The 24,354-nt window shown below is 40.5% G+C and overlaps 1 long non-coding RNA gene across 1 annotated transcript in view; it reads left to right on the forward strand.

Annotated features, from left to right (window-relative positions):
- The window catches only part of LOC133612127 (uncharacterized), a 404,739-nt gene that overhangs the window by 21,731 nt on the left and 358,654 nt on the right, over positions 1–24,354 (forward strand). The window contains exon 2 of the long non-coding RNA XR_009816084.1: positions 23,777–23,824. This is a non-coding gene — a long non-coding RNA (uncharacterized lncRNA). The remainder of the gene's footprint in view (positions 1–23,776; positions 23,825–24,354) is intronic.

Genomic DNA, 24,354 nt, shown 5'->3' on the forward strand with positions numbered 1-24,354 from the left:
AGTGTTGAAATAATACCTGATACATCCTTCTGTGTGCTTTCTTTACTTAAAAGCATGTAAACTTAAGACATTGTTATTTTCCTGTGCTTTTTCACGTTTAATTACTTTACTTTACTTAGTCAGTATGTTAATAACATTTTGTACTAATTTGTAGTTTATTTAGATTTTAGTGCAGATGCTTTAAACTTGCACGTTAAAAACAGTATAACATTATTATTGAAATTATTTGATATATATCTTTTGTTGCCATATTGCCCAACCTTATGTCCTGCCATAGTCTGGTCCTATAAAATACATAACTCTTTTCTTAATCTACTGAGATCCAACACAAATTGGTGTAAAACTATTCCCCCTTTGTATTCTCCGTTTTCTGTTGTATTGCATATAAATTCATTAATTACATTTTAAATGTATTAACCCCCTCATAACTGAAATAACCAATCTCTCTCTCAAAACTGGCACGTCCCCACTGCTCTTAAAACAGCTCTTATCAACCCCCTTCTAAAAAAAACCCCCACCCTTGTTCCCAAAAACCTTTCAGATTACAGACCAATGTCTAACGTCCCATTCAGATCCATCTCCTCTCAGCTCCACAATCATCTCAAAACTAAAAGTCTATATGAAAATTTCAATCTGGTTTCCGTCCCTCTCACAGCACAGAAACAGCTCTCATCAGAGTAACCAGCGATCTGCTCATGTCCTCGGACTCCGGTTCCACATCCCTCCTCATTCTTCTCGACATGTTCGGCTGTGTTCGACACCATTAAAAACCACATCTTCCTTTCCTGTCTCCTGCACTTAATCTGCCTTTCTGACACTGCCCTTCATTTTCATACCTACCTCACTGACAGGACCAACTATGTGGTCCTGGGGGATGCTAAATCTCATCCTCACACCGTCACCTGTTGCCATCTCACATTAATCTCTCACAAAGTAAATGGTCATTCAAGACAGCTTTGAAGATACACCTATTGCAGCTGCCCACATGACGTGGATTTTTAATACTGGTTTTAACTAGCTTTTTATCTTATGTTGTATTTTTCCATTGTATAATGTCTGGTAATGCATGTATTCTTTGTATTTTAATTTTGTATGCTCCTATATGGACCCCAGGAAGACTAGCAGTCGCCTTGGCGTCAGCTAATGGGGATCCATTCAATAAACAATAAACCTGTGGGGTCCCCCAGGGCTTTATACTAGGTCCAACCTTGTTCGCCATCTACATGCTTTCCCTTGGGTGTGTCGTTAGCAGGAATGGAATTAATTTCCACTGCTATGCTGACGACACACAACTCTACCTCGAGGTCTACCCCTCTTGTTGCCCCATTGCCACTGTTGCTCGTCTCAGCTCCTGCCTGGAGGAGATAAACCCATGGATGAGCCATAACTTCCTTCAGCTGAATGGCTCAAAAACATCCATCCATCTATTCTCTACCGCTTGTCCCGTTTTGGGGTTGTGGGGGGTGCTGGAGCCTATCTCAGCTGCATTCGGGCGGAAGGCGGGGTACACGCCACCTCATCGTAGGGCCAACACAGATAGACAGACAACATTCACACTCACATTCACACACTAGGGCCAATTTAGTGTTGCCAATCAACCTATCCCCAGGTGCATGTCTTTGGAGGTGGGAGGACGCCAGAGTACCCGGAGGGAACCCACGCAGTCACGGGGAGAACATGCAAACTCCACACAGAAAGATCCCGAGCCCGGGATTTAACTCAGGACTACTCAGGACCTTCGTATTGTGAGGCACATGCACTAACCCCTGTTCCACCGTGCTGCCCGGCTCAAAAACAGAAGCCATCCAAATCGGTACCCCTCAACAACTCTGCTCTTCCCCCATTATCTCAATTTCACTCTCAGGCCACAACATTACCCTCTTTCCATCTGTTACCAGCCTCAAAGTCATGTTTGACCCCCACCCCTCTCTCGACAAAAATGTCTCCCACATCTGCAAAACCTCCTTCTTTCACTTCCGTAACATCTCCGTCCTTTCCTCTCCCTCCAAGCTGCAGATAAGATTGTCCATGCCGTTGTCTCCTTAGTGATGGGATCGACAGTTCTTTTGACTGTACTGAATCACTAGAATCAGTTCCTTAAATTGAGTCGTTCAAAAAATTCGTTCACCGGGGGGGGCGTGCGTAGTACAGTACAGTGCAGACATTCGCGGGAGAAGCAGAAAATAGGGTGAACGCGAGTCCCTACACAGCTCTGTGCATGCAGTACACCAGGCACAGTTCAGTACGTGAACCTGAATCACTTCTGCAGCAGCAGTTCTGTGTGCAGGTTGGCGAGTCATGAGTCAGTCAGTAACAGCTTCCCCAGCGGCAGATCTCGGTGTGTGTCAGTTCGCGAACGACACAAGCCCTCAGCACCCAATGAACGACGCGCACAGTGACTGAACGAGAGCCTCAATGTGACGTCCTCCTCCGCGACACAGTCACTTCTCTGTGTCAGTAGGTTCGCGAGTCCTGATTCTGTCGTTCACTGAGTGATTCATGTCGTTAATCCGCGGTGAACGAATCGTTCGCTCAGTCCCTCCCCCGCCCCCATGATGAGTAGCTGGCTGCGTCGTTCGCCGACGTCGAGGGTTCAGTGAGTCACAGAATGCGCCAGTTCCACTCATACCGGCATGGTCGCGGCGGAGCTCAACTGAACTGAGAAAGGAACGAATCAGTTCATGAAGTGAATTCGGTTCAGTACGTTCACTCAAAAGATTTGTTCGTTCGAACGAATCGTTTGCGAACTACACATCATTATGTCTCCTTCAGGTTGGATTACTGTAACGCACTTCTCATCGGGATCCCTGGCAGGAGCCTCCAAAAGCTCCAGTATGTTCAAAACAGCGCTGCCAGGGTCTTGATGAGGGTGCGGAAGTACGAGCACATTACCCCCATCACCCGCACCCTTCACTGGCTCCCCATCTCTGCCCGCATCGAGTACAAGATTCTCCTGCACACCCACCACTGTCTGCACGGTGATGCTCCCACTTACCTCACTGACCTGCTCACACCACACACCTCAACCAGAACACGGTCAGGCCAACAGCACTGTATGCTTGCGCCCAGGACACGGCTCAAAACTCTGGGGGACAGGGCTTGTGAACCTGCCGCTCCTGACTACCACAGGGCCCCACAAATGTAGGATGCTTTTAAAAAAGGACTTAAGGCTCACCATTTTAGAACAGCTTAGAGCTCATTTTAATCTGTAGATTTGATGTCAAATGAAAAGGGCATTATAAATAAAAGTTATTATTATTACTGTTATTATTATTATTGAATTGAAAAGTGTTTGTGATGTTGTAATGGGTTGGTGTACATTCAGATTTGTGCCATTGGCCTGACATAAGAGGAAAAAAGGAGGATGGGGAGACTCGATAGAGCAGAAGAAGATCATGTATTCTTGGGGTGCATCCTGCAAGCATGACTCAGCTCCGCTGGGCAGTATGTAACCCTGCTGATTAAGGTAACCGTTGTAGGGCCCAGCTGTCTATTGGCTTCGCAAAAGCTTTTCACAATTAACGACTGTAAGACAAGATTATGAGACAGCCGCAGTCAATGGTGTCCTTGCTGAGTCAGGATGAAGTGAGTGTGGCTGGCAGCCGTCCTGAAAAGGCTTTGGGAGAAATCAGATGTAAACACGAAGGATTATAACAAAACTCATTGCTCGCACCGAGTGAACTCACACCCAGTCAGTTTGTTGCAAAGCCGGTGTGATATCAACCAGATGTTTTTCTGAATTATTTACAGCCATGTTGTTTATGTTGGTGAATATACTACATTTGAGTTGTTTGTTAAAAGGTGTGAATTATGAAGAAATAGTTGAAGTGCAAACCCGGAGGCTTATTCTCCACCATCTGGTTTAGCTCTTCGTGGTCACATGGTCAGTGGTTAGAAGACATTGGTTACCCCCCCCCCCACCCCCTCCACACATGCCAAAGACACATTTAGGACTTTGTTTTTTCTGTGTAATATTTTTTTTAGAGTGACACACATTTATTTTTGTTCTTTGTTGTTCTTGTTCACATATACATCACAAATAGATGTCTTCCTTCCTGTCTTTCTTGATTTCACAAGAATAAAAATCAATGTTAGGTTTAATTTATCAGTGACATTGTAGTTCAAAATTCCTTTAAATGAGAGCAACCCTACCTATCAATATAAACTTTCTTGATCTTCTCTTTGAGATGATGCAAAATAGGCTCACAATGTATCATGATTAAAAAAATTTTTAGGGGGGTTGTTCTTTTTTTTGGAGAGACTTTTAAAGTTAAAGTTAAAGTAAAGTTAAAGTTCAATGATTGTCACACACACACTAGTTGTGGCGAAATTAATCTCTGTAGTTGACCCATCACCCTTCATCACCCCCTGGGAGGTGAGGGGAGCAGTAAGCAGCAGCGGTGGCCATCCATCCATCCATCCATCCATCTTCTTCCGCTTATCCGAGGTCGGGTCGCGGGGGCAGCAGCCTAAGCAGAGAGCCCAGACTTCCCTCTCCCCAGCCACTTCGTCCAGCTCCTCCCGGGGGATCCCGAGGCGTTCCCAGGCCAGCCGGGGGAGATAGTCTTCCCAGCGTGTCCTGGGTCTTCCCCGTGGCTTCCTACCGGTCGGACGTGCCCGAAACACTTTCCTAGGGAGGCGTTCGGTTGGCATCCTGACCAGATGCCCGAACCACCTCATCTGGCTTCTCTCGATGTGGAGGAGCAGCGGCTTTACTTTGAGCTCCCCCCGGATGACAGAGCTTCTCACCCTATCTCTAAGGGAGAGCCCCGCCACCCGGCGGAGGAAACTCATTTCGGCCGCTTGTACCCGTGATCTTGTCCTTTCGGTCATGACCCAAAGCTCATGACCATAGGTGAGGATGGGGACGTAGATCGACCGGTAAATCGAGAGCTTTGCCTTCCGGCTCAGCTCCTTCTTCACCACAACGGATCGATACAGCGCCCGCATTACTGAAGACGCCGCACCGATCCGCCTGTCGATCTCACGATCCACTTTTCCCCCGCTTCGTGAACAAGACTCCGAGGTACTTGAACTCCTCCACTTGGGGTAAGATCTCCTCCCCAACCCGGAGATGGCACTCCACCCTTTTCCGGGCGAGAACCATGGACTCGGACTTGGAGGTGCTGATTCCCATCCCAGTCGTTTCACACTCGGCTGCGAACCGATCCAGTGAGAGCTGAAGATCTTGGCCAGAGGAAGCAGCGATGGCCGCGCCCGGTAATAATTTTTGGTGATTTAACCCCCAATTCCAACCCTTGATGCTGAGTGCCAAGCAGGGAGGTAATGGGTCCCATTTTTAAAGTCTTTGGTATGACTCGGCCGGGGTTTGAACTCACGACCTACCGATCTCAGGGCGGACACTCTAACCACAAGGCCACTGAGCAGCTTTTCTCTTGTTATTGAGTGGAAAAGCTAGCTACAATCAAATGTAAAACTATTCACCCTTTGATGACGCTGACGCATGATGGAGGCATTTGAAGACATGTTTAATGCTTTTTAATATATTTCACACACACTAGGCCACTGAGCAGTTTTGGCATTTTGAAAGTGTGTACTGTATTTGTTGCAGGCAGGTTCTTTTTTTAATTAAAACCTGTATTACCACAGAAGGCATCATTACCACCATGCACACTCACATTCAAACTTTTGTACAATTTAGAGTCTGTTGAGTCAAAAACATGCATTTTAGGCTAATTTAGATTTAGCGTAATAATTTGGAATGTGAAAGGAAGCAAGGTATCTGGAGACAACCCACACATACTGTGAAAGAGAGGGTGACAATACTCAATAAAAATACATTTGTTGCCACAAAGCAGTGTAAGATGTGTGAATCATTTGGTGAAAGACAGCTCTCTAAGTGTTTTCCGACTGAAGGCTTCTGAGCCGCACTCTTTGTTCTTTGGCTCTTAAACATTTCAGGTTTAGGATGCTAAGAGTAAGAGTGCCACCTGAGATGTATTGACAGAACCGTGACATTGGATTCTTGAGAATGTTACTGGTCTCTGACTTTGTTATTGTTATTCCACAGTAGTCTTTTAATTTTACCATTCAAGTGTTTTGCAAAGGAGAAAGCCTGCACTGTCCTTTTGTATAAATACACTGTACACAGCATATTACTTACATCTACATTAATACAAAAAATCCACCCCAAAGAATTTGCTTTACTTGACTGCATGTCACTAGCCCAGTCTATATTGTTTAATAGAAGTCAGTTTCCAGAATTTTGAGAATTATCACATTTAAGTACCTCGGAGACCCAACATAACACTCCCAAACTTAGACAGTGTTATTATTTCTCCACTACTCTTTTTGTCCTCTTTGTCTTTCATAGGTACTGCTCATTTGACAAATGTTTTGACAACTATTATTGTTCTTATCATTCAATATCTAAATGGTATAAAATTTACTCCAAATGATCAAATATTAGGGCAGCACGATGGAAGAGGGGTTAGTGCATCTGCCTCACAATACGAAGGTCCTGAGTAGTCCTGGGTTCAATCCCGGGCTTGGGATCTTTCTGTGTGGAGTTTGCATGTTCTCCCCGTGACTGCGTGGGTTCCCTTCGGGTTCCCTTCGGGTACTCCGGCTTCCTCCCACTTCCAAAAACATGCACCTGGGGATAGGTTGATAGGCAACACTAAATGGTCCCTAGTGTGTGAATGTGAGTGTGAATGTTGTTTGTCTCTCTGTGTTGGTCCTGCGATGAGGTGGCGACTTGTCCAGGGTGTACCCCGCCTTCCGCCCGATTGTAGCTGAGATAGGCTCCAGCGCCCCCTGCGACCCCAAAGGGAATAAGTGGTAGAAAATGGATGGATGGATGATCAAATATTATAAATCTCTGGTAGTAACTTAGGTCATTATCGGTCAGGGCTTCCAATCTGATATTTACAAGAAGATTACTGTTCGTCGATTGTATTAAATTAATTTATTTGGATTGGATGTTAAATATTAGCCGATGTTTATTCATTGTTTTGATTGTTAAACAGACCATTCCTCTTTTTGTCCCACGATTGCTTCCACATGGCAGACTTTACCATCCACACAAAGCTATATTGTCTTTGGATCTGTAATGGATTCAGTATCCCATATTGGCTTTCAAACATCTCGAAGAGCCTGGCTGCATTAGCGGAAGGGGCACAGGAGCTCGCTGATGAGGGTGCTGATTGGTGGTGGCGAGCTGATGGGGTAATGTGTTCAAGGGGCAGTGGAAGTATAGATGGAGATTTGGGTAGACACGACCTTGGGCCTACTTGGCAATGATGAAAGAAGATTGAGTCTGTTGGATGAATGGTGCACATGCTTCCAACTAGAACAGTAGTCTTTTGTAAACATCTTAAAATAAACAAATTGTTCCTTACTCGTTTCGGATAATAATGTATATATTTGACTTTAGCTTCTGGGAAAGATGGATTATCTAGTGATTTAGGTGTTTTTGTTGAATGACATTTCACTAAGTCTGGTTAGGCCTTTCACATGATCGGTGTTCGACGCAGGATGTGTTTCAATTATATATAATAAGCACAGATTTTTATCATCGTTTCTATCCCAGGTGGAGTGTACATTTGGCCATATGATCTCTGTCAAAAAAAAAAGAAAAAAAAAAAGATAAATTAGGAAAACAGCTGTGAACATTCATGGACAAACGGTTACACCGCCACAATTTTCCACTGAAAGCTCTCGTAGTATGTGATCAAATAGCAGAGAACCTCTTGCAATTTATTGGTCTCGTCTTTCTGGCGAGCTGTCCTGTTTGTGATGGGTAGCCAGGAGTGACAGTGAAGAAGCAGACACTAAAAGTTATAAAAGTAGAGGAAGGAGGCTGCAAAGAACATCAACTTAAAGCAACATGCTTTGATTTGTGACATCCTTCCTCTGAATAAGGGAGAGTTGTTATTTCCAAAAGCTCATGTCCCTTAGAGAATGAAATCACTTTTTAATTTTCCTTTCAAAAGTTCTGTATTTTCTACCTGGTTTGATGCTAAGTGGATAAGAGGTCCAAACAACCTTGGAATACCCAGGACACGATCACTTTGCTCTCCGATGTTTTCCTCATAATTCAAACCATTTGTTGGCATAACATTTTGTTTTGCCTGTTACTTGTTTTGCCAAGTTAACGTTGGTTGTGTCACATATTGTATAGGTTTGACTGTAGTCCTAAAAATATGCTTGGATAACTTGTACCTTAGTAAACAGCTTTGTTTACCAATAGCATCATTTCTGCAGTTACTAAGCCTGCTGACTGTGTAGGAACATTGACAGCCAAACTGGCCTGAATTCTCTGGTGTGATAAACAAACAGAAGGTTTGAGGATGTTTATCTTCCTGCTTCCACCTTTTTATCGTAATGTGTGCACTGTGCACAATGATTTTTGATCGAGATAAATTTATATCGACAATTTCTCCTGGTTTGGCCATCATCATCCTTATGTGTAGCAAGTGTTTGAGCTGACTTTATCTGGGATAAGGTCTAGAGCAGGGGTGTCAAACTCAAATACAGAGTGGGCCAAAATTTAAAACTGAACAAAGCCGCGGGCCAAGGTTGAACAAATGGACCTTTTAATAGGGACCCAAACAAGTTTTGCATTGAATATTGAACATTGAATATTGAACAACAATATTGAACAACTATATAACTTTATAGTGACATGCAAAATCCAGTTTCAAATAATAATAATAATAATTAAAAAATATCAATGGCATATCAAATACAATTTAAATAAAAATGTAATGCCTCTTTTCTATTTGCAGCCTTCTGAGGTAAATATCAACATTAACTTTTTCCACAGGCTAATAAATTAGAAAATAAAATAACAATGAATAAACCAACCATTCAGGACTTTAAACTGCTCAGTTTGCAACACACTGATCTAATCTGATGTGCCCAAGCCAGATACCTGGCATTTTTTCTTGGATGCTAGTTCATTAATGTCGGGGCTCAGGCTTTGAGCTGAGGCAACCTTCATTATCGAACGAAGGTGTTCATCAGTCATTATATCTCGTAGTCCAATCGTACCACAGTCTTGGGGGCGTGCCTTAAAGGCACTGCCTTTAACGTCCTCTACGAGCTGTCATCAAGTCTGCTTTTCAACCATTCTAACAACGTACCGGCCCAGTCACAAGTGCGTCGGTTGAGGTGGGCGAAGTTGGGGGGGCGGGGTTTGGTGGTAGCGGGGGTGTATATTGCAGCCCGAAAGAGTTAGGGCTGCATGGGATTCTGGGTATTTGTTTTGTTGTGTTTATGTTGTGTTACGGTGCGGATGTTCTCCCGAAATGTGTTTGTCATTCTTGTTTGGTGTGGGTTCACAGTGTGGCGCATATTTCTAACAGTGTTAAAGTTATTTATACGGCCACCCTCAGTGTAACCTGTATGGCTGTTGGTCAAGTGTGCGTTGCATTCACGTGTGTGTGTGTGCAGAAGCCGCACATATTATGTGACTTGGCCAGCACTCGTTGGACTGGGTGAAAAGCGGACTTGACGATTTTCGGGAGGGGCACTGAAATTTGGGAATCTCCCAAGAGGGTTGGCAAGTATGAGAATTAGCGGTGAATGCGATGTTACCGCGGCACCGCCGCTGAATATAATCGGCGGGCCAGCTCTAGTGTTAATTTGATATCGCCTCAAGGGCCAAGTGAAATTACACGGCTGGCTAAATTTGGCCCGCGGGCCAGAGTTTGACACCCATGGTCTAGAGCATAGCTCACTAATCAGACCAAGACGCCTTGCTATACGGATTTGGACCTACGGCTGGGCGATTTTTTTGTGTGGCAAAAATCATGATTAATTGTACCTTTTACCACGATTCCGGTTTATACACAAGTATCCCATATAGTGTTGTCCCGATACCAATATTTTGGTACCGGTACCGGTACCAAAATGATTTCGATACTTTTCGATACTTTTCTAAATAAAGGGGACCACAAAAAATTGCATTATTGGCTTTATTATAACAAAAAATCTTACTGTACATTAAACACATTTTTCTTATTGCAAGTTTGTCCTTAAATAAAATAGTGAACATACAAGACAACTTGTCTTTTATTAGTAAGTAAGTAAACAAAGGCTCCTAATTGTCTGCTGATGTATGCAGTAACATTTTCCATTCTATTATTTTGTCAAAATTATTAAGGACAAGTGGTAGAAAATGAATTATTAATCTACTTGTTCATTTACTGTTAATATCTGCTTACTTTCTCTTTTAACATGTTCTATATACACTTCTGTTAAAATGCAATAATCACTTATTATTCTGTTGTTTGATACTTTACATTAGTTTTGGTTGATACCACAAATTTGGGTATCAATCCGATACCAAGTTTTTACAGGATCATACGTTGGTCATATTCGAAGTCCTCATGTGTCCAGGGACATATTTCCTGACTTTATAAACATAATATTCATTTAAAAAAAATGAAAGAAGATGTTGTGATGCCAAAAAATATCGACGTAATCAAAGTAGTATTGACTAGATACGCTCCTGTACTTGGTATCATTACAGTGGATGTTAGGTGTAGATCCACCAATGGCGTTTGTTTACATTTTGACGCTGGTGAGCTACAGTGTGTAGTGAAGCATGTTTAGATATTCCTCGTCCTGCAGGGATGATACTTGTAAGAAACTTACTTTGTTTGTCGCCATAGAGACGAGGATTAGTGATTTAGAAGTAGCTAAGACACTGCCGACTGGGGCAGGGGGGGATTGGTAGCAGATCGTTACTTTTTTTTTGAATGTTGGCTCTGTATCGAGGATGTCGTTGTGGCTTGTGCAGCCCTTTGAGACACTTGTGATTTAGGGCTATATAAATAAACATTGATTGATTGATTGATTACCTTTCAGAGGCGGTATTGTACCGAATATGATTAATTAGTATCGCGGTACTATACTAATACCGGTTTAACGTACAACCCTAATCCCATATTAGATGTATTATGTTTATTTGTATAATTTTGAACTATGTAACTGAACATGAACGATAACTAATACATTCCAATATAGGGCAAAAATCCACAGAAAATTACGACAGGTATAGCAGCAAACCCAGCATCAATACAGAATGTGCAAAAAAAAAAGACTTGCTTCTGTGTGCTCACTATTCCATGATTTGTGAATGCACCTCGCTCGCATAGAGAAATTGCTGATTTGTTGTGGCATACAGTATGTGGCTAACACTGAGCTAGCAGTGTTGTTTGGACTGCTATTGGTGTGTGAAGGTCGGCAATAACGTTTAAAAAGAGTGTTAGATTTTGTGTGCTTACTTACAAGGCGTTACTTGGACAATGTTACTATCAATCACTGAGCTGAGTCTACACCCGTTTAGCACCTAAATGAAGCACCAATAGCTACGATATCTACTACTTCTTTTTTCTGTTTACTTGGGATGTAAGGTTTATCATTAATGACAAACTCTGTGGTTTGTATTACAGTTTTCAATTAAAATGATCATAAAACCATGATTGATAACCGCACTTAGATAAACTCACGGCCTGGTGATATTTCTCATTTACCGGAGAAGCAAGCTAACGTGCTAACCGCTACCTATCTTAAAGGGGTCATATTATGATTTTTTTTCTACATTTAAAGAGGAACTGCAATTTTTTAAAATGTTGTCTATCGTTCACAATGGATGGATTTTTTAAAGATGTATTTTAAATATTGAATACATTCGATCAAAAGTCTGCTTACTATGGAGCTTATGGGATCCATTCAATTCTGCCTATAGAGCCCCTAAAAACATCTAAACACCTCCATTAGGATTTTATATACATAATGTAAGTACCGTATTTTTCGGAGTATAAGTCGCACCGGCCGAAAATGCATAATAAAGAAGGAAAAAAACATATATAAGTCGCACTGGAGTATAAGTCGCATTTTTGGGGGAAATTTATTTGATAAAACCCAACACCAAGAATAGACATTTGAAAGGCAATTTAAAATAAATAAAGAATAGTGAACAACAGGCTGAATAAGTGTACGTTATATGACGCATAAATAACCAACTGAGAACGTGCCTGGTATGTTAACGTAACATATTATGGTAAGAGTCATTCAAATAACTATAACACATAAAACATGCTATAAGTTTACCAAACAATCTGTCACTCCTAATCGCTAAATCCCATGAAATCTTATATGTCTAGTCTCTTATGTGAATGAGCTAAATAATATTATTTGATATTTTACGGTGATGGGTTAATAATTTCACACATAAGTCGCTCCTGAGTATAAGTCGCACCCCCGGCCAAACTATGAAAAAAACTGCGACTTATAGTCCGAAAAATACGGTATATATGTAACGTAGTAACAGGCACATTTATAAATAACATTTAATATTTACATATTTTGATCATTTTAAGCATATGTGCCGCATTCATTTCAAAAACGCATCACAACGTTTGCTTTTTTTTTTCTTCATCACTGATTACTACTCACTGCGGACTTTTTGAGAGCCAATCTACTGTACAGGTGAGAGGCATGATTTATGATCTACAATAAACTTCCAAGGAGCAGGGAAGCGAGGAAACAGCAGACCACTCGATGATGTAAACATAGGGACGTCGCCACTATAAATAGTTTGTCTGCGATAGCGCTTATGATAACAATATCACCAATACTTGGTTAATATTCAAGTCACGAAATGTAAATTGAGTATTGTTGGCGGTTTTTGAATGGTTATTTTTCAGATTTTATGGGCGGAATAGCGGAGCTCCCATTGGCTCAGCTGTAAGCGGACTTTTATTAATGTTTATTTAATATTTAGAATGTATTACAAAAAATTGCATCCGTCGTCATGTCTTTCATAATGATTGTGAACGGTAGGCAAAATTCCAAAAAAAACTGCAGTTCCCCTTAAAAACACTACATAACATGTAATCGTGGTGCTTTGGTAAAAATGGTGCATACATTTTGTTTTACAGACCATCTTCAAGCCCTTCAGAATGTGCCGTTTTGTGGGTGGTCATATTTACATGTCAAAGCCCTACTTCAGGCCAAGCCCCTTTCGACTGCTTCTTCTACCCGTCGCCATGTTGTAGTGTTTTAGCGCTGCCTTATCGAGTCTATTGACAGATAAATATATACCGTATTTTTTGGAGTATAAGTCGCACCTGACGAAAAAGCATAATAAAAAAGGAAAAAAACATATATAAGTCGCACTGGAGCCCGGCTAAACTATGAAAAAAACTGCGACTTATAGTCCGAAAAATACTGTAAGTTAGAACTGTACGTTACTTTTTATTAGAAATGGCCACGGAGGATTTTAGTATGCAGTTTGCCCCAAAACAAAAGGATAGAGAACAAAAATAACTTATTGACAACAACATTGGACTGCAACTGGATAAAAAATGGCGGATTGACGCAAAGCTCTTTGGTTAAACCTCTACCATATATGGAGGTATCCGCTGATGTCATTAAGACAAAAAAGTCTCAAATTCCGAACGGCTCGTTTGGAGCAAGTTTGAAATAAGGCAAGATTGTTTTATAAATATCTCTGCCATGCCACCATGGTTAGATTTCGGGACTTATAGGGATCCCAAACATAGGCGCCGAGCACCCACGTGGGATTGATGACATATTCTTTCTCACCACAAAGCAAAAACCGTGCATGCTCAGGCCCCTTCTACACTAAGCCGGCTAAGGTTATCCTGGGTAACTCCCACCTAACCTTATTCTTGTCCACACACACACAATGGTCGTTTAAGACCCCATGCCCCCTACGTCAGCTGACGCAACGCGACCTATACCATGCGCGGAAAATACGCGCGTCATAGTCACCTCCAGTGTTGCTTTGTGTGCAAGTTCTTAAATTTAACTTATCTGAACAATATCCAGTGTTGTGGTATTTCAATTAACTGGAATTCATTGTGTTGTGTGGCTCTATTGTATTGAATCACACCTGAGCCATCGTAAATTAATCAAATCTTTATTGGACACGTAAACAATGTGATAAAGAACATTTTACAACAATCAATCTAGGGATCTAGATATCTGGTCAGGACATTCCTCACTCTTTTGCCTTCACCTTCATTGTCCATTCATTTTTGGTGACTTTATATACTCTGGACCGAGGCGTTGAGTCCGCGACATACATGGCGCACAATAACTGATTGTCACTCCAAAAGCATTCGCCGTCTTCCCTCGACGGCCAGGTAATACAGGTAATACCAGGTAATTATATAGAGAACACACAAATCCTTTATTTATTGAATCAAAGATACTGAAATTCTACGACATAGTGAATTTGCAAACAGCTAAAATTATACACAAAGCAAACTATAACCTGCTACCCAAGAATATACAACAATTCTTCTCAAAAAAAGAGGAGAAATATAATCTTAGAGAGAAATGTAATTTAAAACATTTGTATGCACGTACAACACTTAAGACCTTCAGTATATCAGTATGTGGAATTAAATTATGGAATGGATTAAGCAAAGCAATCAAACAATGTACTAATATGATCCACTTCAAGAAACTCTTCAAACTTAAAGTGTTTACAAAGTATAAAGAAGAAGAACCATGATAAACATTCTGAATTTATTTAACTCATCCATTCTTTCATTCTTTCACTCACAAAATAATCTTACTTATCTCAACATATGAAATGTAACTTACTTCACCAATTATTATTTATTTACTTATTTTTATTGTGATTACTTATGGAGTATATTGTGAATAAATTGAGAACAGGAAGTGAACAAAAGTTTTAGCAACTGTTATGTAAAAGAAAAGGGGTAGGGTTAAATAAGCTCTGCTTCTTCCTTCTCCTTTTCGAACATGTTGAAAAGAGAAACTGGAGATTGTGATGTATCATGTTGTATGATTGCATGTTCAAAATAAACTCAAACTCAAACTCAAACTCAATACAAAGCACACGCTACCTTTTTTTTATTACATCCACGGGAGCCCGCATTCTCGTTGACTCTCCTTCGACAAATGGACAAATTTTTTCGGTAAGTAGAATCAGAAAAATGAATACACATGATGCTCTCTAAGATGAGAAAAGTGGAGAACAAAAGTAAGTGAATTGTGAATTAGTGAGTTGTATATATATAGCGCTTTTCTCTAGTGACTCAAAGCGCTTTACATAGTGAAAACCCAATATCTAAGTTACATTTAAACCAGTGTGGGTGGCACTGGGAGCAGGTGGGTAAAGTGTCTTGCCCAAGGACACAACGGCAGAGACTAGGATGGCGGAAGCGGGGATTGAACCTGGAACCCTCAAGTTGCTGGCACGGCCACTCTACCAACCGAGCTATACCGCCCCAAATAGGGCTTTTAACCCAGAATGGACATACTAATTTATGTTCATTCTTCCATCTGGAAGCACAAAACCAGTTTCATATGCTCAGGGACCGTGGCACTCATAAAAAGTGGCAATGTGAAACATATGTACACTAGATAACACCACTGACACAAAGCACAATGTTTTTCACCAATAACACCAACTCAAATAAGCACAGTCTCAGAGCACACATGAACAATCCACCCAAATCTTGAACCACTAATTCACTGCCCCTACCGCTGCTAATGAATGTTCCCTCACATTTCAGCCCAGGTTTAAAATCCTGGCAGGACAAGCAACAACTTGACAATCATGCTGACATTGACGCAATTAGCTATAGGGCTACTTCAATGTATATCTTAAATTAAATCATGACGCAAGTTAGAGTTTGGGGCTACAACAATGAATTGATTTGTATAGAAAAATAATATATATGTTGCTTTGATCAATCATTTAATGAGTTTTAATGGTTTAAAGTGATCAAATCACTTTAGATACGCGGACATAGTTTCCTCACGGACGCTGCAAAAGAGCGCACATGTGAATGGTGGTGTGTTTGTGTGCTGTGGTTTGTGTGGCAGCGAACAGTGGATATCTAAAAAAAATGTTTTTAAATTAATGCACACATGTTAAAAGTATAATTTCAGTGTTGATGATGTACATTTATTAGAAAAAAAGAATGAAGGTTTTGGCAAACATTAAAATCGTTGTATGTTTCGACTACCGTGTTTTCCGGACCATAGAGTGCACCGGATTATAAGACGCACTGCCGATAAATGGTCTATTTTCGATCTTTTTTCCACGTATAAGGCGCACCAGCGATTAAAGGAGTCATTTTATAAAATTTTTTATTTTTTAAATGTAAAACACTTCTTTGTGGTCTACATAACATGTAATGGTAATTCTTTGGTCAAAATGTTGCATAGATTATGTTTTACAGATCATCTTCAAGCCGCTTTCTGACAGTCGCTTCTGGATACGCCGTTTGGTGGACGGTCTTATTTACGTGGCTCACCTTCGGTTGCGTCTTCTCCCCGTCATCTTTGATGTACCGGTGTAGCGCGCAAGGACGGGAGTGGAAGAAGTGTCAAAAGATGGAGCTAACTGTTTTAATGACATTCAGACTTTACTTATTAAATAACAGAGCAGCATCTCCTCATCCGGAAACAACAACAATGCCGAAAATGTGTGCCGTGAAAAACCGTCCGACCGGAACTTTAATAACTAAAGTTCCTTGGGTGAATAATGTAGACTCACTACACCGGTATGTTTTAGCGCTTTCATGGCAAGTTTACAGACAGATATAAGTAAGAACTTTACACTACTTTATATTAGAAATGGCAACAGCGGCGGATGAATGTCACATAACAAGAAGATAGAGAAAAAGAAGAAGCTTATCAAATACGTTATCGTCATGAACTACAAAGGCAGACACGCGCCAATTTTCAGGACTTATGCAAATCCCAAATACAGATCAGCAGGTACCATATGGTAAGAAAAGTTGCTTTTGCATAATATTGCAAAACAAAACGCCAGATAATATGTCTTACCTTATACACACGCCATAATAATACTGGAATGTTGAAGCACAGTACAAACCATCAAGCGGTGCGGCTTCATAGTTTACCAAAGTCAAAACATTTTGATAGTATAGTTTGATGTATAATGTTCTATATTTTCAATAGAACATATAAAATGTTGGTGTTGTTTACTTAAATCATATTGCCATCATATTGCAGTCTATACATATCTATTATGTTTGGCTGCCATCTACTGGTCACACTTATCATTACACCATGTACCAAATAAAATTGCTTCAAGGTCGGTAAGCAAAACCAGAATTATTCCGTACATTAGGTTATAAGGCCACAGTCGAGTTTTGAGGGGAAAAAAGGATTTTAAGTGCGTCTTATAGTCCGGAAATACGGTATTTTCCCTGTGTTTTTTACCTCAATTAATTGAACAAACTAATCAGTAAGTTACTCGACAACTAAAATAATCGATAGCTGTAGCCATATCAGAATTATGATGTTCTGGACCTTCGCTTAAGGAAACATTCTTAACTAAATACACCTGGTCAAAGGACTGGCTAGGCCATTCTAACGTGTGCTTGTTCTTAAGACCCTCCTTTGTTAACTTGCCTGTATGTTTTGGGACATTGTCATGCTGTAGCCCCACCGCATTTTCAGTGTTCTGACTAAGGCCAGGAGCTTCTCATCTAAGATTCTACAGTACATGGCCCCGTTCTTCAGTCCCACAGAAACTATTTCTGTACCCTCACTGTGGCAAACAGAAACCGTTCCAAAGCAAAATGTTTTCACCTCCCATGTTTTGACGGTGGGTGTGGTGTTCTTGGGGTCATATAAGCAGACTGAGACAGGATCTCAGTTCGATTCGGCAAAGTGTGTTATCATTACCAAAGGTTTTCTTGATGGCTGTGGTCCGAATAGCTCTTTTGTGTAATTCGGGGATAATTCCTTACGTTTTTGAAAATCATTTCTACCGCACGAGATGAGATCTTGTGGCTTATTTCTTTTTGCTGAAGTTCTTGGAGCCCTCGAAGCATTTTGCGGTTTTTCTGTGTACATATTAGAGAGCCTTCTTAAGTGTCTCAACTACTGTACAGTAATTGCCCACAATGTTTTCCATATGTTATATGTTGTCTTCTACCAACGTTGTGCACCATGTCATCCTGTGGGGTAATGTATTTTTCAATCTGAAAAATGGCCATAGAGGGATTTCCTCTCATAGCAAACAAATCTGAATTTACCAGAAAATTGAAAGGTGGTGATATTCTCTTTGAAAAGGTGATGCACAACTTGTCAGCTAGTGGAAATGTCTGTGCTATTTTGACATGCCTGTACTCGCCTTGACCACTAAACACTGTACACATTTACTTTTAAGTAAAACGACATGCATGCTTAACACCTGATTTTCATCTAAAAACCCAGGGCCATCCTGTGGTTTTTCTTATCAAACTCCAGTGAGGTTACCTTTCCTATTTACCTCGGCTAAACTCATTTTGCCGTTGTGTACATTATCATCATTCACTCCAGATCTGGGCAAATTAAGGCCTGGGGGCCACATGCCCTTTAAGCTTTTCAATCTGGCCCGCCGGACATTCCCAAATAATTTGTTTAGCTCTTTAAGATGAAAACTGTAGCTGCCATTATGATGTGCAGTGATGTTTTCAAATTACCATAAGTCTTGAACTATACAAAGTATTTCACTGGTTGTGTCAGGATTCTCACTGACAGTTTGGTTATGTTTTGGGTTTTTCTCTGTGTTTGTTTTATTTCCTGTCAGCGCTTTTATTTTGGTTCCTTTTCCTGCATGTCTCCCTGTGCGCTTGTTTCCCTCACCTGTACCTGATTGGCAGTCTGGCACACCTGGTGGCAATTGCCAATCAGGCTCCTATTTATACCTTCCTCTCCCTCCAGTCAGTGCTGGAGTATTACTAGCTGTATGCTGTGGACTGTGAGCTGTTCCTGTATGCTGAACGCTTTCGACTGTTTGCTGTCTCCAGTTCTTGCTGTTTCCTGGTTTCTGTTTGCTGTCTCAAGTTTGCCTGTTTCCTGGTTTCTGGTTCGTGTTTTCCTTGCATTTTTTTTGGGACATTAAAATCATGTTTTCCCGCACCAAGCCCGCCATCTCTACATCTTGGGGTTCGTCACCACTACTTCATGACAGGTTGGAATCTTTTGCATGATATACTAGTTACTAGTGATGGGTTGATGAGGCGTCATGAAGCGTTTCGACACATTGCAAAACTGTATTGATACTGTGTCGATACTGTGTCACTAAATACTGACATCTGCTGGACATTAAAAATCCCTACAGGCAACCTATGGACCGACTCAACTGACACTGATTTTATGACCAAGTATATACAATAATATAAACCAAGTCATTGTATTTCATTTAGGATTATTTCATATCTTCATTTAAATAAAAATATATTTTTATCTTTTTTAGATAGTCAAATAATGTGAACATGTATCATAACATGGAAATCTAAGAGAACATGTTGTGCATGAGGATGCTTGTGGACTGGGAAATTATTAATTTTTTTTTTTTTTACACATTTTTATAAAAAAAAAAAAAAAAGACAGTTTTTCCAACGTATTACATTTTAGACGATTTCTCTTAGTTATTATCCTGGGTGTCTCTGGAACTTCATTTTCATGCCTGGCCCTATAGTGCCTCAGCATTGAGGAGGTGGATTTGTTAATGTACGACAATTCTGCCGTACAAATGCGACATTTAACCTGCAGAAAATATGAATAGTAAACTAAGAATCATTTTGAATTTTAATAGATCAAGTGGACACTTTGAGAGGACAGGATGAAACGACAAGGAAATGAACACAAATACCTTTTTTTCCGATATATGATCAAAATATTCCCACACGGCGGAAATCTTTCTTTTTGCCTGAGGCTGCTCCATGATCTCCGACGACGATAAATTACAAATGACCAACGACAGAAGTACGGCGATTCTGTTGGCAGCAGCATCTCGTTGACAGATGCGCTTCCTTATAAACACAGTTTGGCGCGCAGGCGTCAGTTCGACACAGTTCGCGTATCGGTCACGTGACCGAAACAGCTCATGATCGGTCACGTGACTTTCTAAAAGCGGTACGCGCACCGACACAGGGTTTTGCTCTATGAGCTCGACGCATGCGCCGATGCATCAGTGTTGCCGGACCCATCACTACTAGTTACTATGGTAATCTAAGTCACAGCACCTCAGACCAGGCACCAAGCAGTGTGGACGTGGTTTGTTTCCACAGAGTATTTCCGGAGCGGCCAGCCTGAAATGCGGGTGTCAGGGACAGACGCGGAAGGAGATTTTACAACAAAGTTCTAAAGCTTAGTGCTATATCAGATATATCAGATTGTAGGTGGTGTTTTTTTTTTTTTACCCTTAGTGTTCATATTTCACTCTGTTTGTTGTATTTTTTTGCGTTTCGCTAATTGTAAAATATGTCAATCGAGACGGGGTGTGACGTTCATATGTTGTCAATATTCAGTGTTTTATCGTTCATAGTTAATATTGTAAATCCCACATTCTTTATTTTCATGTACTTTCTGGGTGTCTCATTCAGTAAAAAAACTGTAAAATTCCATTCCGTTTTTTAAGGCGGTCTGTCATAACGCTTTTTAGCATTCAATCAGACATTATTGTGAGGTTTTGTATTAGTGTTCCTAAAAATAGATATACCGGCCCCCAGACACATTTTTTTTCTCTAAATTTGGCCCCCGAGTCAAAATAATTGCCCAGGACTGACTACCGGTAACTGTAATACACAATGTCACTATCTCCTCTACTCAAAAGTACAGTGGAAGTGTTAGCTTGCAAGGAACTTTGTGTAACACTTGTACTGACACCATTTTTTTTTTTTTAGCAATCTTTAAAACAGCTGTAAAGTTATTTTTCTGAATAAGTAGAACAATCAGAGAAATATAACAGTGGTGGCCAGTTTGTCCCTTGAATGTTATTGATTTAATTTTATCTCCTGGGAGCTCTGTAAAAAATATATTTTTTTTAATGTATTATTCTGATTCTTAGGCAGTACAGAGGTTAGTGCTGGTGCCTCGCAATACAAAGGTCCTGGGTTCGATTCCTGGGCTCGGGGTCTTTCTGTGTGGAGTTTGCATGTTCTCCCCGTGACTGCGATGGGTTCCCTCCGGGTATTCCTGCTTCCCCCCCCACTTCCAAAAACATGCACCTGGGGATAGGTGCATGTTCACACTGGAAGTTGTCTGTCTATCTGTGTTTGACCTGCAATAAGATAGTGACTTGTCCAGGGTGTACCCTGCCCAAATGCAGCTGGGATAGGCTCCAGCCACCCCCGCTCCCCCAAAAGGAACAAGCGGTGGCAAATGGATAGATGGATTCTTATTCTTAATAAATCAAATATTTTCAAAGTTTGAGCATTAAAACTGTTTGACCTTTTTAAATATGTTTTTTATAAACCGTATTAGAGCCCTCTAGACATCAAACAACACCAATATAGTCAATTTTACATTTGTTTCAATATAGTAGCCTTGAGTGTGTTCTACTGTAGGTTACAGCACTCACCAGTAGCCCAGAAGATCCTCCAAGTGTCATTGCTATGGCTGTCTCCCGGCCACGAAAACATGGCTACGACGCAGTGGCGGGCCTTGCGTTTCCCACCTAGACCTTCAGTGATATCCGACTTCAATGATTACCTCTCAAAATACCATAATTTATATCACCACATGACCATTGCTGGAGAAATACCATACAGAAACACATTTACACCCTACTGTGCATTGAATCACCTCAACAGTGTACAAACGGCTAGTTTTCTGGCGCATTTAAAAATCAAAACGTATCAGCAATTAAAACATATCTTGTGGTACTGTCAAAATTAAAATTGCAAAAAACATTAAAAGTGAAAAAATAAAATATTTGAACTTACTATTCGACGCCGTATAAGCCAGTGGTACCCTTCGTCGTCGGCTGATTCGAGTGGAAATGGCGAGCATTTCCCCGTTTCATCGCCAGAACCGCTGAGCTAGCTTCCGAAGTTGGCCAACATCGTCTCACAAGATGTAGTTTCTCTTTAAATATCCTTCTTCAAAATGGCCTTGCAAATATATATCTGCCACCTAATCAATGTTTTGTTCTCCTTCTCTGCTATCCCGGTCTGGCTACGGCGCAACACTTCCTGCTAAATTGAAACTTGTGAACGGATACTCACTTTGGAATGACAAGTGAGTATCCAAACACAGTCTCGTTGACATCAGGCTACTTGGATAAGCTACTGTCAACAACTTGTGATCTGATTGGCTATCGCAACTGTCTCTCAACTCTGTGTGTTCTCTAATTAATCCGCTAACGGTCCCGGTGAGTATCCAATCACAGGACGCGTAAATGTCATGCTCAACTTAAGACCATCTAGAAGGCCTTACTGACAACAACTCTTGATCTGATTGGCTATCGCAACTGTCTATCGACTGTATGTGCCCGTTCACTGACAGTGCACAGACGCCCTCATTGTTGATTCGGAAGGCCTCTGGCAGATTTCGCATACAATGGCAACATAAGCTAGCTGAATTCTGATTGGATACAAACTAAAACTAATAACAGCACTGGAACAAGCATAATATGACATGAAGACATACTTGCCAACCCTCCCGAATTTTCCGGGAGACTCCCGAAATTCAGCGCCTCTCCCGAAAACCTCCCGGGACAAATATTCTCCCGAAAATCTCCCGATTTTCAGCCGGAGCTGGAGGCCACGCCCCCTCCAGCTCCATGCGGACCTGAGTGAGAACAGCCTTTTTTTTATGACGGGAGGACAACAGGGTGACAAGAACTAAATCATCCAGACTAGAGATAAATTGTATTATGTTTATCTTACCTTAAAATAAATATATTTATTAATTTAAGAAAAAAAACTAAATACATTTTTACTATATTTTGCTAAAAACTTCAAAATTAATTGTATTTTTATTTGTATTTTTTCTGACTCCTTATTACATCCAGCCATAGAATTATACATTAAAATAAACATATTGGAAATAATTAATTTTAAATGATCATAATAATTCATTAAAATGACCATATTTAATTATTAAAATAATTGCTTGTTTATCAACAACTTTAGCATTTTATTCATTACATTTTGAAGCTCTCAGAAGCCAAATTATGTTATATTCCTTAAGATTTATTTATGCAAGTTTGAAGTATCAATTATCTAAACAGTTTTGTTTGCATATTTTCAGGATGTAGATGTATGTATGTATGTATGTATATGTATGAAATACTTGACTTGGTGAATTCTAGCTGTCAATAAACTCCTCCCCCCTCAACCACGCCCCCGTCGCACCCCCGACCACGCCCCTGACCCCCCCACCTCCCCACCTCCCGAAATCGGAGGTCTCAAGGTTGGCAAGCATGCATAAAGAGAGAATGTGAATACTTTAAGATATTTAGGAAAAGTAAATTAAAAACTATTTTTTATCTTTAATTATGATCATGATTTCTGGTTATGTTAGGCCAGCATAGAAGGCCTTGTTATTTATTTGATTAATTTGTGTTGTATTAAAAATAAGCCTTGTGTTGTGGCTGAAGGACACAGAGTACATATTTTGTTTATTTATAGTTTATTAAGATCCCAGCTGAATATCAGGTCCTACCTTCCATCCATCCATCCATTTTCTACCGTTTATCCCTTTCGGGGTCACCTGTGACTCTTTAAATAGCGTGGTGGCAACGACACCTGGAGTATGTGGGTGCGTTTGTTACAATATTTCAAGAAAGCATGCATTTACCATGAATGCTGCATTACAGATCTAAATGTGTTCTATGTGTTCCACTTGACCTGTGGTATACCGTCCATCAAAGTAAAAGTGGGTCTAGGTTCTGATGAGTTAATGTTACATGGAATGAGTTGAAGATGTGTATTTTTTCCCCCCCTTCGTGTTTGTGTATTATGCAACCTATTTTTCTTATCTCTGATAGGAGTGCGATACCGTGCCGCAAAGAACAGCTCCATGCACAACTAGAAGGGTAAGTACAGCCCTTTTTAATGCATGTAATAATGTTTGCTTTTGATTTGTATGTACACCTGCATGTCAATATACTCAACTAAAATCAATGTATGCTATTACCAACCTCAGGTAAGGGGTAAAATTCAAAAGTAAACATAACATAATACGTAATATATTCTTTGTCTACGTTTACACTCGAGTCAATTCAATAATTTTAACAATTGTAATCTTTGAAGGTGTCACCGTTTATGGTATTACAGCAGCATCCGGTTTTTATTGCATTTTGTATTATTTAAAAAAAATAAAAGATCCATACTACTCTTTGTATCTTAAAACACACACTTATGTCTTTGGATTTTGTTCTGATACCTGCTTCTTTGTTTTTTTTTGTGGTTTTTTTTACAATATATTATTGTAACCTGGATGAGTGAAAGCCTTACTAAATTTAAAGTTTTATTTATCCTGCGAGAAATTCAGAGACACTTATGTTGCGGCATATCAGCTGACATCTTCTAGGAAATAGCTCTTTATGGGAGCAGCCTGGAGGAT

The sequence above is a fragment of the Nerophis lumbriciformis genome, linkage group LG10, assembly GCF_033978685.3.
Source record: "Nerophis lumbriciformis linkage group LG10, RoL_Nlum_v2.1, whole genome shotgun sequence".
NCBI lineage: Eukaryota > Metazoa > Chordata > Actinopteri > Syngnathiformes > Syngnathidae > Nerophis > Nerophis lumbriciformis.